Source organism: Perognathus longimembris, chromosome 25 (assembly GCF_023159225.1).
Source record: "Perognathus longimembris pacificus isolate PPM17 chromosome 25, ASM2315922v1, whole genome shotgun sequence".
NCBI classification, from domain to species: domain Eukaryota; kingdom Metazoa; phylum Chordata; class Mammalia; order Rodentia; family Heteromyidae; genus Perognathus; species Perognathus longimembris.
In genome coordinates this window covers 2116981-2129952 of record NC_063185.1, presented here as the reverse complement: position 1 = coordinate 2129952, position 12972 = coordinate 2116981, and the positions used below count along the sequence as shown (strand labels likewise).

General features: G+C 45.1%; 1 pseudogene; it reads left to right on the top strand.

The window, feature by feature from the left end:
• The first annotated feature begins 8947 nt into the window (after window positions 1-8947).
• On the top strand, window positions 8948-9643 carry LOC125341765 (annotated as a pseudogene).
• Window positions 9644-12972: the final 3329 nt, after the last annotated feature.

The window sequence follows — 12972 nt, the reverse complement described above, 5'->3', positions numbered from 1 at the left end:
AGCCAGGGATAGTTCTTAAGCACTGAGTCCAAGCTCCAGTACTGGCAAAAAACAAAACAAAACAAAAAGTGCATGTACAATAATGTCTTCAATGATTGCCTGGTGACCTGTAAAAGTTAATGTACCTCCCTTTTAATGGAACTCCTTCTATCTTAGAAGATTTTATTCAATTAACAAAATTAAAATACAAAATATTCATATTTGACTAGGTACACTAAGGCTTGAGAACATGTTAAGACTAAGTTGTCCAGTGACTTATAGCAAGAGTTAACTGCCTGTTTTATCATCATTGTATCTTTCACAATGGAGTATGTTATGTTGAACCAGGACCAAGCCTGGAGACTAGCTGTCAAAAATATTCAAATAAGTAGGGTCAGATTGAGTTTAAACACCACACACAAAATAAACTTAAGAATGCCTAGTGATGGTTGCTTAAAATTCTGGATTTAATTCAAGATTTTCAGATGAGTGTTAAGTTCATCAGCAGGACAAAAATCCTTCTTGAATAATCAAGGCTCAATTTTTGAGGGTATCTGTGTTACTTTGCGATGGCTTCCATAACACAACTGTGGATTGGGTGAAATAAGTAACAGAAAGTTATTTTCTCTGGAGGTTTGAAATCCAAGATCAAGGGGTAGACACAGCTGGCTTCTTGTAGGCAGCTTTTGGGCTTAAAGATGCCCACCTTCTCTCTGTGTTGACATAGCTTTTCTTTTGTACCGACTTGTCCACAATTGCTTTTATTAGGGCACCTGGTTAATATTGTATTAGCGTGTTCCCTAATAACCTCATTTTTCCTTATGCTTCTAGCATACAAGTACAAAGTGGGTGATAGAGATATGCTCTATAAAGGGCACACACTAGCCTCTCTTACCAGGCTGATTGATGCCTTTCATGACATACCTGGCGCATTTTCTGTCACTTGCAAGAACTCAGCAAAGTTTCCAGATGACAGAATATGACCTGAACTCTTATTAACTCTCATACCTGCAAAAGTCATTGCAGTGCTGCCAGCATAATTTTCTTGAGATGTGCAGATCCAAGTCTTGAGATGTTTGCTTATTTCTTGGTTCTGAAAGACTGAGGAATGACTTACCCAGGAGAGTGCTGAGTACGTGGAGGAGGGTCTCTCAAACCAAACCACTATTTGTTGCTGCTTCACACACAAAGACAGACACTGGTATAATAGAGAGACACCAACTAATTTTAAAGGGTCTAACCTTAAAGGCTTAATCTTAAGCAAATACTAGCCAATTTTTCTTTACATGGACACAGTGTAAGATTAAGAAATTGACTCCTCTTTTAAGTTATTCTGTCCCTTTCAACTTTTTTTTCTTTTTTTTCTTTTTTTTCCCTTTCAACTTTTTCTGCTATAAACCACAGGCCATGCTATTTTAAAAAATATTATAAAGGTAATGTACAGAGTAGTTATAGTTACATCAGCCAGTTAATGAGTAGGTTTCTTTTTTAATTTTTAGTTTGTCATGGGGCTTGAACTCAGGGCCAGGGAGATGTCCTGGAGCACTTTTGCTCAGTGCTAGTGCTTTATCACTTTGGATCACAGCCCCATTTCTGGCTTTTGGAGGTGAGAATTTCATAGAAACATTTCTTCTCAGGCTTGATTTGAACCATGATCCTCAGATCTCAGCCTCCTAGATAGGTAGGAGTACAGGCGTGAGCCACCAATGGCCAGCTAGAAGTAGGTTTCTTTTTGGCCAATGTCACTCTTTCCCTGGCTCTCAGTTTTTCTCTCCTGTCCTCACCTACAAGTTTATAGCTCATTTTCAATGTAGAATCTAGTGACTTCCACTGTTGCTTTTGTTTCTCCATCACAGTTACTTTTATTTCATTAGATTTACTCTATGAACAAAATTTAATTTGTTGCAAGACATCAAGAGAAAGTTTTGCAGGCTGTGAAAGATAAAGAGTACATTTCCATGGACACTGAGAAATGACTTTTGAACCAAATCTTTAGTTGGATTAAAGATTGTTTTGAGAAGGCAGTGCTGAAGCTGTGTGTCCGGAGCCAAGCTAGCTGCTAAACTCTTCCTGACCTCTGGCTGTGCTGTTACCGCCAGGATATGCTAAAGGCAAGGACAATTGTTCACAGCCACTATTGCTTTGCTATGTCCCCACCTTGCTATGTCCCCACCTTGCTATGCTGGAGTAGATTCCTATGTTAATCAACTTTGTCCTGTGTTTACTGTGATGCTAAAGGCAAGGACAATTGTTCACAGCCACTATCCGGAATTGCTTTGCTATGTCCCCACCTTGCTATGTCCGCTGGAGTAGATTCCTATGTTAATCAACCTTGTCCTGTGTCTACTGTAATCAAATGTTGCAAACTTCAAAGCCTCTTTATGTTCGGGAATTTTAACAATCCTATGCTATTCCCTGGTTCCAAAACTGCATATAAGCTGGGAGTGGAATAAACTGTTGGCTGTAGTCTTGAGGTTCAACCTTATGGCTGCAGACCTCCTGTACCCCATCTTAGTCTCTTGTCTTTTTTCTCTTGCCATATTTTTCCTTTTCCTTAATCCTCGCCGCCCCTCAGTCAGGATTCCTGTTTCCCTGCTGGCTGGCCCGGCAGGTTTGGCGCCTGGAACAGGGACTTGAAGGCCTGGGATCGACGGCGGAGGACCCCCGCTCAGGTAAGGACGTCCGAATACTTGGAAAGGAGAGCAGGAGGAGAGTGTATTTTCGGGAGTAAGAAATTATGGGACAAGGTAATAGCCGCACGCTATACGTGCAGGCCCTCAAAGGCATGCTACATACCCGGGGAGTGAAAATTGGCCAAAGTCAGTTAGAATGTTTCTTTCATTTTGTTAAGGAAGCATGCCCCTGGTTCCCGGAGGAAGGAACCATTAACTTAGAAACTTGGCGAAAAATAGGAAAAAAGATTCAGGAGTATTATGATGTAAATGGCCCTGAGAAAACCCCATTGGATGGATGCCTTTATTCTCTGGAATCTGGTCCAAGATTGTTTGGATCCTAGACATGAACGTGTTAGATTCGATCAGTCCATCAGAGAAACTGAACAGGGGCCTGATGAACATCACCCAGCCCCCGGAGCTTATGCAGCTGCCCGGGAAGAGCTGAAAAAATTAGTAAGATCTGAACCCACTGGGCTAGATATTAAGGAAGACTCAAATGGCTCAGACTCTAAGGAGAAATTATGCAATGAGCCTACTGTAGATAGATTAACCCATGTTGAGAAAATGCTGGAATCAACCATAACCCTGTTGTCGCAGCTTCAGCCAGGACAACAAGCTCCTGCAAAGTTAGAAACTTGTGGACCCCCGCCCACAATCTTGGCGGACTTTGATCCTTTCCCACCACCCCCACCGCCTGCTATTGTCTCACCACCAGTACCATCGCAGCCTGCGCTGTTAAAGGCGCCTGGCCCTCCTAGCGGTGAACTCCTTTTTGGGTCAAGTCCTAATCCTTCCCCTAAGCGTAGTGCCCTGCAACTCTCCCTGGCGCAGGCTGCTCATGAAAGGGAGGACATTTCTGGTTTTCAATTATTCCTGGTAAGGAGGACTGAAGATAACGAAGCAGTCCACCAGCCTTTGCCATTTAAACAAATAAGTGATCTAAAAAATGCTTGTGCTCAATACGGCTCTATAGCGCCATTTACTCAAGTCATTCTTGATACCTTGGCTGCAAAAACTTTATGCCCAAATGATTGGAAACAGTTAGCTAAGGCTTGTCTTCATGGAGGAGATTACTTATTATGGAAGTCTGAATTTGTAGATCAGTGTCAGGCAAAAGCAGAGATCAACAGAGCAAATAATGTGCCTGCTTCATTTGCAGAGCTGGCTGGAGAAGGTGCCTATGCTGGCACTGAGACCCAGTTAGATTACGCCCCGGACGTTTATGGCCAGATAAGTGCTGCCGCTAAACACGCCTGGAGTAGACTTCCTAACTCTAGTAAGACTGAAGACCTTTCCAAAATTAGACAGGGGTCAGATGAACCTTATCAAGACTTTGTCTCTCGGTTATTGGCGGCGGCAAGTCGTCTGATCTGAGATGAGGGTGCCGGCAAGATCCTTGTACAACAATTGGCATATGAGAATGCAGCTTGCCAAGCAGCCATCAGATGTATTAAGAGAAAGGGAGAAATAACTGACTATATAGGGCTTTGTGCAGACATTGGTCCATCCTATATGCAGGGCCTCACGCTGGCTGCAGCGCTCCAGGGGCAGACTGTAACTGAGTTCTTACGCACCCCCCGCACAGGGGAAAAAGGAAAGGGACATCTGCACACTGCTGGGCCTCCCGGCAGCTGTTTTTCCTGCGGACAAATGGGCCACTTAATGGCTCGCTGCCCTAATCAGGAAAAGAGAGCTAAGCCTGGAATTTGTCCCCGTTGTAATAAAGGGAAGCATTGGGCTAAGAATTGTAGATCTACTTTTGTTAACTCTGGCCGCCCGATTTCAGGAAACTGGCAGAGGGGCCAGCCCCTGGCCCCGCAGAGAAATTTTGGGGCGGCTCCTTCCTTCCCCCAACCTCAGGCCCATCCCCCAACAACTCGCAGTTACAATCAGTTTCCTGCCTCCTCCAAGCAACGCCAGGGAGTGCAGGACTGGACCACTGCTCCTCCACCAGCTCAGTACTGACTCTGGAGATGGGAGTCCAGGTCCTCCCTACAGGAGCCATTGGCCCCCTACCAAGGGGATCTGTTGGCTTACTGTTAGGCCGCAGTAGCTCTGCACTGAGAGGCCTGCATATTATTCCAGGAGTGATAGATCAGGACTATACTGGAGAAATAAAAATGATGGCTTCAGCGCCTGTTAGTGTTATCTCTATCCCTGCAGGGCAAAGAATTGCTCAGCTCGTCCTTATTCCTTTAATTTCGGTCGGTGCATCAGCCACCACAAACCCTAGGGGAAAAAGGTGTTTTGGGTCCTCAGACATATTTTGGGTTCAAAACATAAAACGGGAAAGGCCTGAGCTTACAATTTATATACAAGAAAAGCCCTTCCGAGGTCTGTTAGATACAGGAGCAGATGTGTCTGTGATAGCCAAGAGACATTGGCCTTCCAATTGGCCTCTTACTGCGTCTCTTACATCCTTGCAGGGTATTGGCCATGCCACAGACACCCAACAAAGCAGTGCCATCCTTAACTGGAGAGATGGTGAGGGGCATTCTGGGACTTTCCAGCCTTTTGTATTTCCTCAGATTGTATCTCTATCTCCTCTCTCTATGGCTGCCTTGGTGTTTACAGACGGATCCTCTAATGGAACAGCAGCTCTTACTATTGATGGTGAAACTAGATCTTGGGACACTGGGCTTTCTTCTGCCCAGGAAGTTGAAATTCAAGCAGTTTTAGAGGCCCTTACTCTTTTACCTACTAAAGCCTTTAATTTATATTCAGATAATCATTATGTTATTCGAGCCCTTCAGGTCATTGAAACTCTCCCTTTTCTTGGTACAGCTAATTCCACTATCCAAACTCTTTTTCGCCAGATACAACATCTTCTTCGCTCTCGCAACTGTCCGTGCTTTTTGGATTTATACGTGCCCATACTAAGCTTCCTGGACCATTAAGTGAGGGCAATGCTATTACGGATGAGGCTACCCAAATTTTTCTTTCTCAAATTGACTTGGCAAAGCAATCACATGCTGCCCACCATCAAAACAGTCGTGCCTTACGTCAGCAATTTCATATTACTCGTGAGGGAGCTCGTCAAATTGTAAAAACTTGTCCCAACTGTGCTACCTTTCTGCCTGTGCCCTCCAATGGCATTAATCCTCGAGGCTTAGTGGCTAACCATGTGTGGCAAATGGATGTTACCCACATCCCCTCTTTTGGACGGATCTGCTTTGTCCATGTTACCATAGACACTTACTCTAATTTTATTATGGCTACTCCTCTTAGCGGGGAAGCTGGCAAACATTGTATCTCCCATGCCTTATGCTGCTTTGCTACTATGGGACTTCCCAAACAAATTAAAACTGATAATGGTCCAGGATGTATTGGGCGAGCTTTTCAAACTTTTTGCAAATCTTACCAAATTGTTCACTCCACAGGAATCCCCTATAATCCTCATGGTCAAGGAATTGTCGAACGGGCCAACGGTTTGTTAAAACACCAAATTTCTAAATTAAAAGGGGGGAACTATACCCCTCTCTCCTGTTAATATACTTTCTCATGCTTTATTCGTACTAAATTTTTTAAATTTGGATTTCAATGTCCACTCCGCAGCACAGCGGTTCTGGGAAAAAAGAGAGCAAAGAGCTTTTGCTCAAGTTAAGGGGAAAGATCATTTAACAAGTGCTTGGCACGGGCCCGATCCGGTATTGACATGGGGTCGAGGACATGTCTGTGTTTTTTCACAGGATGAAAATGATGCCCGCTGGCTACCTGAGCGTTGTGTTCGGATTGTAGAAACTCATCAGAATGGTACAAGCGCTGACCCACTGGGCTTACGTGCCAGATCCACCGATTGTGCACCCTGCGACCTGGGAGGGAGCTGAGGTGTTTGTCCATGTCAACAGATCAGCGTACGGTACAGCTCCAGACCCTTTTGTCCAGCATGTTAAGATGGGAGATTTTGCAGCTTCTGGCATTGGAACCCCTTTATGTTTTACAACTGACTGCAACCTTTATATTCCAGGCTGTACTGTAATGCAATCCATAAATCATAGAATTTGGATTCCTGATAATAGTCAAGTATATAATATACGAATGACTTCATTGCCTACTGGGTTTCCTGTACATGCCAATTCTACCTCGTCCTTCATGATACCTCGCTGCATCAACTCCTCTCAAATTGTAGAATCCACGGGAGAACTGCACCCTGTAAAGTGTAGACATGATCACCCTTTTATAACCAATATTTCAGGAACTAATTCTCAGCTGATGGACTGGTCTGGAGCTAATCTCACCAACAAGTTCAACCCAGGTCTGTGGTGGATGAATGGATGCCCTCAACGCCATGTCTGGATGTTAGCAGCTCCCCTGAATAATATCTCCTGGCCCACTTTTACTTCTTTAAAAAATATTATGAGTCGTGTAACACCCCCTTATGCTATTATGTATGGACCTTTTAATATTTCTATAGGAGCCATGTATTTCAATGTTACCTGCACTAACTGTTCTTTTACAAATTGCTTGTATAGTGGTCTTACTGATTCTGTAATTATTATTAAGCAACCACCATTTGTTATGCTTCCTGTAAACTTATCTGAAGCTTGGTATGAAGAAACAGGTATTCAAGTGTTAAAACATTTAAAAGAACTTATGCGCCCTAGACGATTTGTAGGGCTATTAATAGCAGGAATTTTAGCCTTTATTTCCTTAGCTGCCTCTGCTGCAGCGGCTACTGTGGCTTTAACACAAAATGTGCAGACAGCTCACCATGTTAATCAGCTTGCTCATAATACCACGCAAGCCCTGCACTTTCAAGGCAGGATTGATGATAAGGTAGAACAAAAATTAGAAGCCTTGTATGAATCTTTGTTGTCTCTGGGAGAACAAATTCGTGCCTTACAAACTTTGCAACGGGTGCGCTGTCATGCTGGGTTTGACTTTATTTGTGTGACCCTCCATAAGTATAATGGGTCGAGCTATCCTTGGGAACAAGTTGTAGCACATCTAAATGGTATTTGGCACCATAATAACTTGTCCTTAGATCTCTTTCAACTCCATAGACAAATAGCCAGACTAGAACAGGCCCCGCCTTTGGACTTTAAAGTGGCAGAAACAGCAAAAGAACTGTTTGAACAACTTCAACAGTATGTCCCTTCCTTATCTAACGTTAAGGGGCTGCTAATGACATTGCTCGGCCCAGGGATACTTTTGCTGATGGCTTGCCTATGTCTTCCTTGCATTGTACGCATATTGCAAAACTCTTTCATGAGTTTAGCCAGCCAGCTGCATAAGGTCAAGCTCCAAGTAAATGAATTTCCCCCGAGTGGAACCGCAGCCAGAGACGGGTATGAGGCGGTGCCAGCCTAGACCGACCTAAGACAGGGCCTTCAGCACTGCTCTGAAGTTGTTCCCTAAGACGGGTAAGGCCGGTTGGGGTACCCACCCCACCTAAGACAGGCGGGTTCGCTTCTTTTAATTAAAAGATGAGGGAATTGTGGGGAGCCGAGCTAGCTGCTAAGCTCTACCTGACCTCTGGCTGTGCTGTTACCGCCAGGATATGCTAAAGACAAGGACAATTGTTCACAGCCACTATCGGAAATTGCTTTGCTATGTCCCCACCTTGCTATGTCCCCACCTTGCTATGCTGGAGTAGATTCCTATGTTAATCAACCTTGTCCTGTGTTTACTGTGATGCTAAAGGCAAGGACAATTGTTCACAGCCACTATCCGGAATTGCTTTGCTATGTCCCCACCTTGCTATGTCCGCTGGAGTAGATTCCTATGTTAATCAACCTTGTCCTGTGTCTACTGTAATCAAATGTTGCAAACTTCAAAGCCTCTTTATGTTCTGGAATTTTAACAATCCTATGCTATTCCCTGGTTCCAAAACTGCATATAAGCTGGGAGTGAGAATAAACTGTTGTTAGAGTCTTGAGGTTCAACCTTACGGCTGCATACCTCCCGTACCCCATCTTTGTCTCTTGTCTTTTTTCTCTTGCCTTATTTTTCCTTTTCCTTAATCCTCGCCGCCCCTCAGTCAGGATTCCTGTTTCCCTGCCGGCTGGCCCGGTAGGCTGTGGCTTATGCTGTGCCTGGCCAGGGAGCACTGGGCCCACAGGAGGGCTCGGGCTCTGCCTCCTCCCTGGCCCTGTGGACCTGGTGATGTGGCAGGATTACTGTGCCTGGAAGGTGCAGTGGCCTGAGCCCAGCTGCCCGCCTTTTGTGTAGCCAGTAGCAGCTGTCGAACGTGGCCTTCGAGCGTGAGACTTCCGCACCTGTCCGCTGTCGTGCCACGGGGACCACCCCTGCATCCCCAAGCCCATGACCATCCCCGTGCCCTTAGGCTGCCCATGTACTGGCCAAAGGGCCAGGAGCACTGGCCCCAGCAGTTGGGCGCTGAGGCTCTGGAGTGGGGCAAAGCCGGTGTCCTCGTGGGAGGAAAGGCTTTGGGTAGAGAGGAAAGCGACACATGCTGGAGGGCATGGCCAACCTGGGTGGTGTGCCACCACTCCCAGGGCCGTGAGCCTACTCCTGCAGAGCAGACCCAGGCCAAAGAGGGAGGCCCAGCGGCAGGGAAAGGTGTCTGGTGCTGATGAGCATGACACCTGCTAGAAGGCCAGCCCCCCTGGAGGGTGAGCCTCTCCAAGGGCCACAAGCTGATGCCGCTGCCCTCCAGCCAATCCCAGGCTGCAGGCCCAGACAGCAGCCCGGGCCTCTCCATGGCCAATGCTCTGAACCAGCAGATCCATGACCAGGTGACCAGCATGGTGAGCATCTTCTACAGGAATGAATTCAGAGCCTGGACAAATATCAAGCCTGTGAAACCAATCCAATCCAAGCCCCAGTACAAATCCCCAGATGACAAGATGTCCCTTGAGACCAGCTATAGCTCCCAATTCAAAGGGGAGGCCAATAAGCCCACTACAGCTTACAATAAGATAATGGATCGCAGAAGAATACGTGGCCTTTATAGCGAACTTTCAAGGAATCCCCAGAGGTGGAGAAACCCAGTGTTTAGAGTTCCAAACCATAAAAGACCTCAGTGAGCCATAAGCCCCAAGGAAGGCCAAAGACAAGCATTTGGCTTCATCGGGCCAGGCTGCCAAGAAAAAGCACAGAGGGAGCCGCTGCCTCCAAACCCAGAAGAAGGAGCAAAGCGAAGGGATGAGCAATAAACTGGCTGAGGCTACAGAGTAAATGTCACCATAGTTTCCTTTTATTCCTCTCTCTCTTCTTCTCCCTCTTTCCCACCCTCCCTCCCTCTCTCCTCAACAACAAAAAAAAAGGCCACAAAATTAATTAGAGACTTGCCAGCTGCCTCCTGCCTGTGAGTCCTGGGGTAGTCCTGGGGCATTTGGGCTGGCTTCTCATGGGGAGGGTCACTGATTCTCCTGTGGGTGGCCCTGCGGCCAGCACCAGGGCCCAGGCCACCGCACCCTCTCTCCCTGGTGGAGCCCTGCCTGCTGAGCTGCAGAGGAAAGGGCTTCCTGCTAGAGCTCCGATGTGCTGCTCCCCCCTGGCCTCTCACCAATCCCACAGTCTGTGTCATTGCTGGATTCTGGACTTTAGATAAATGTTTGGGATTTTTATTCCCTGAGTTCCAAAGATGATCTGGAAAGATGGAAGCTCAGCTTAAGCTTCAGCGGTTGATAATATTTGTGGAAATTCTAAAGACAAACAATAACCTTAGCCTTAATATCAATGAAATAGACCTGTTTCTGTTAACTTTAAGTCATCTTCTAGAATCTTCAGTTAGGAGTTTGTGCCTGTGCTTCATTTCCTGTCGGTAGGCTTTGAACTATATACTGAGTAATAGCTAGGCCACCAGTGGCTAAGGCCAGGCCAGGAAGGGACTGAAAGAAGGTGCTTTCCATGCCTTAGGAAGGTCCCAGTGTGGGAGTCTGCTTTCTTGCAGCTGTACCTGCTCACAGTCAGCGAGGCTGAGAAACTGGCGATGGTAACCAGGGAGGAAGGCAAGGTGCAGTGGACTTATTGTGACTTTTTGTTCCTGAGACACCTAGATAAAAAGTGTGACAATTCTCCCTCCCTATGTCACTCTTGCTCTGCTCCATGAGAGCCAGCATGCTCAGCATTTCTGTTATGGAGATGTGGAATCTGTGTGTGCCCTAGGAAGGAATTAGCTAGCATCTTTGACATCTTTGACTTCTTTGAGAATAAAAGCAACCCTTGATGTGCTCTGTATTGTGTGTGTGTGTGTGTGTGTGTGTGTGTGTGTGTGTGTGTGTGTGAGACCAAAGTCTCCAGGACAGGCAAGGCCACCTGGGCTGTGCTAGAGTTATATGAATTAGTTAGGGAGTTGTGTAATGTCACCTGCGCGCCACTCCCCCAGTGATTGTGAGGGAACCTAAAATGTCTAGCAGAAATATTCTGTGAGCATGTGAATCACTCAACACACTGTATTTCCCTTGCCCTTGAAGCACTTCTCTTGTGCAGCGTTCTGTGCTGTGGAGCTCATGAGTTATGGGTGGTCCCATACCTCAAACATCCCTTCGGGGCCATTTGGCTTGGAGAAGGCAGAGCTCCTCCTTCAAGTATTCAGCCAGTGAATTACTGTTTACACTATTTTCTTGATTGTCACCCTGGGGCTGACTGAAAAATCTTTACAAATTAATTCACTATGTGCATGGAAAGCCCTCAATTAATGATAGAAAATCTAGAAATGAAGTGTGGATGTGAAGGAGCAAAAGGAAATCTTGGTGCAAAATGATGCTTGGCTGGAGGTGAATAGAGTTGTTCTGCTTGGGACTGACTACCTGCTAGCCCATCATAGCACTGACCAGAGACGTCTGTCCAGAGAGTCTGCCTGTGTATGGTTGCTCCTCAAGCTGTTGTGTTAGTCATCACACGGGCTCACATGAACCATATAGTGCCAAGGGCACTCTTTCCACATTCTCATTCTGAATGTCTTGTGCCAGGCACAGTGCTAGAGTTGACTAGTAGCATAAAGAACTCTGGGCAACACAGACAGACAGGCACACATGACGTCACCACGTAACAGTGTGTGTGACTGAACTGATAATGGATATTCTTAGTGGGGTGAGGTAGAATCTCAGTGTTGTTTTGATTTGCATTTTTTTATGGCCAGTGATGCAGAGCACTTCTTCATGTGTCTCTTGGCCATTCTCTTTTCCTCTTCAGAGAAGTCTCTCTTTAGGTCGTTAGCCCATTTTTTGAGAGAGCTGTTGGTCCTTTGAAGATTTTTTTGGAGGAATATAATTTTTTGAGTTCTGCGTATATTTTAGATATGAGGCCTTTGTTGTATGGCTGGTAAAGATCTTCTTCCAGTCTGTAGGATAGACATTGCCAGAAGAGCACAACAGCTCAATAGCTATGCCCGTATGAACATATAAGATAATGCTAAGTGAAACGAATTCCATTTTAATAAAATAAGTGGTATATCATTGCTATAGTTAATTTCAACACACCATGTGAAACTGTACCTTTTGTTCTCTTGTATTCCCTTCTTGTGGTTTTACTCCTGCTATTAGTGTAACTGATCTAAGTACCCCAGATACTGTATAGATATGTATTAGAACCAGATAAGGGAAAGGGAGACAAAAATGAGAGACAAAGGATAAAATGATAAACCATTGCAATAGGGATAGTTACAAAACCAATTGGTGTAAACCTATTGTACAACTCTTGGGGGTGGGGAAAGAGAACTGGGGAGGGTGGAAATGGGAGGAAATGAGGGAGGAGGTAACAAGTTGGATATGTAACGTACTTGCCTTACATATGAAACTGTAACCACTTCGTACTTCACTATGACAATAAAGAAAAAAACACTGAAAAAAGAAAGAAAAAGGAACAAAATTTACTTTGTGAGAGTCAGCCTCTGTTGATAATCATCACTGACACAAAAGAAGGCATAGTTAGCAGAAATAAGGTAAATAAAGTAAATAATGTGTTGTCTTTTTTTTTTTTTGTCTTGTCTATCATGAGGCTTGAATTCTGGGCCTGGGTGATGTCCCTGACTTGAGCAACAGCACCACAGCCAGTTTTCTGATGATTAATTAGAGATAAGAGTCTCAGGGACTTTCCTTCCCGGGCTGACTTTGAAGTTGGTCTTCAGATCTTAGCCTCTTGAGTAGCTAGGATTACAGTTAGGAGCCACCAGAGCCCAGCATGTTGACTCTTTTATGAGGATTTTTGTTGTTGTTGTTGTTAGCCTTTTTTCCCCTATTATTTTTTCCTTATTTCTTTTCCTTCTTTCATTCCATACTTACTTCTTCCTTTCTTCTCTCTGTTTATATTCCTTCTTTGATTCTTCATTCTAAAGATCTTCTGGTTTTACTCCATGCCTCATAATTTTAAGTTATACAGAATTGATTGTTTAGTATTTACTGAAAAACTA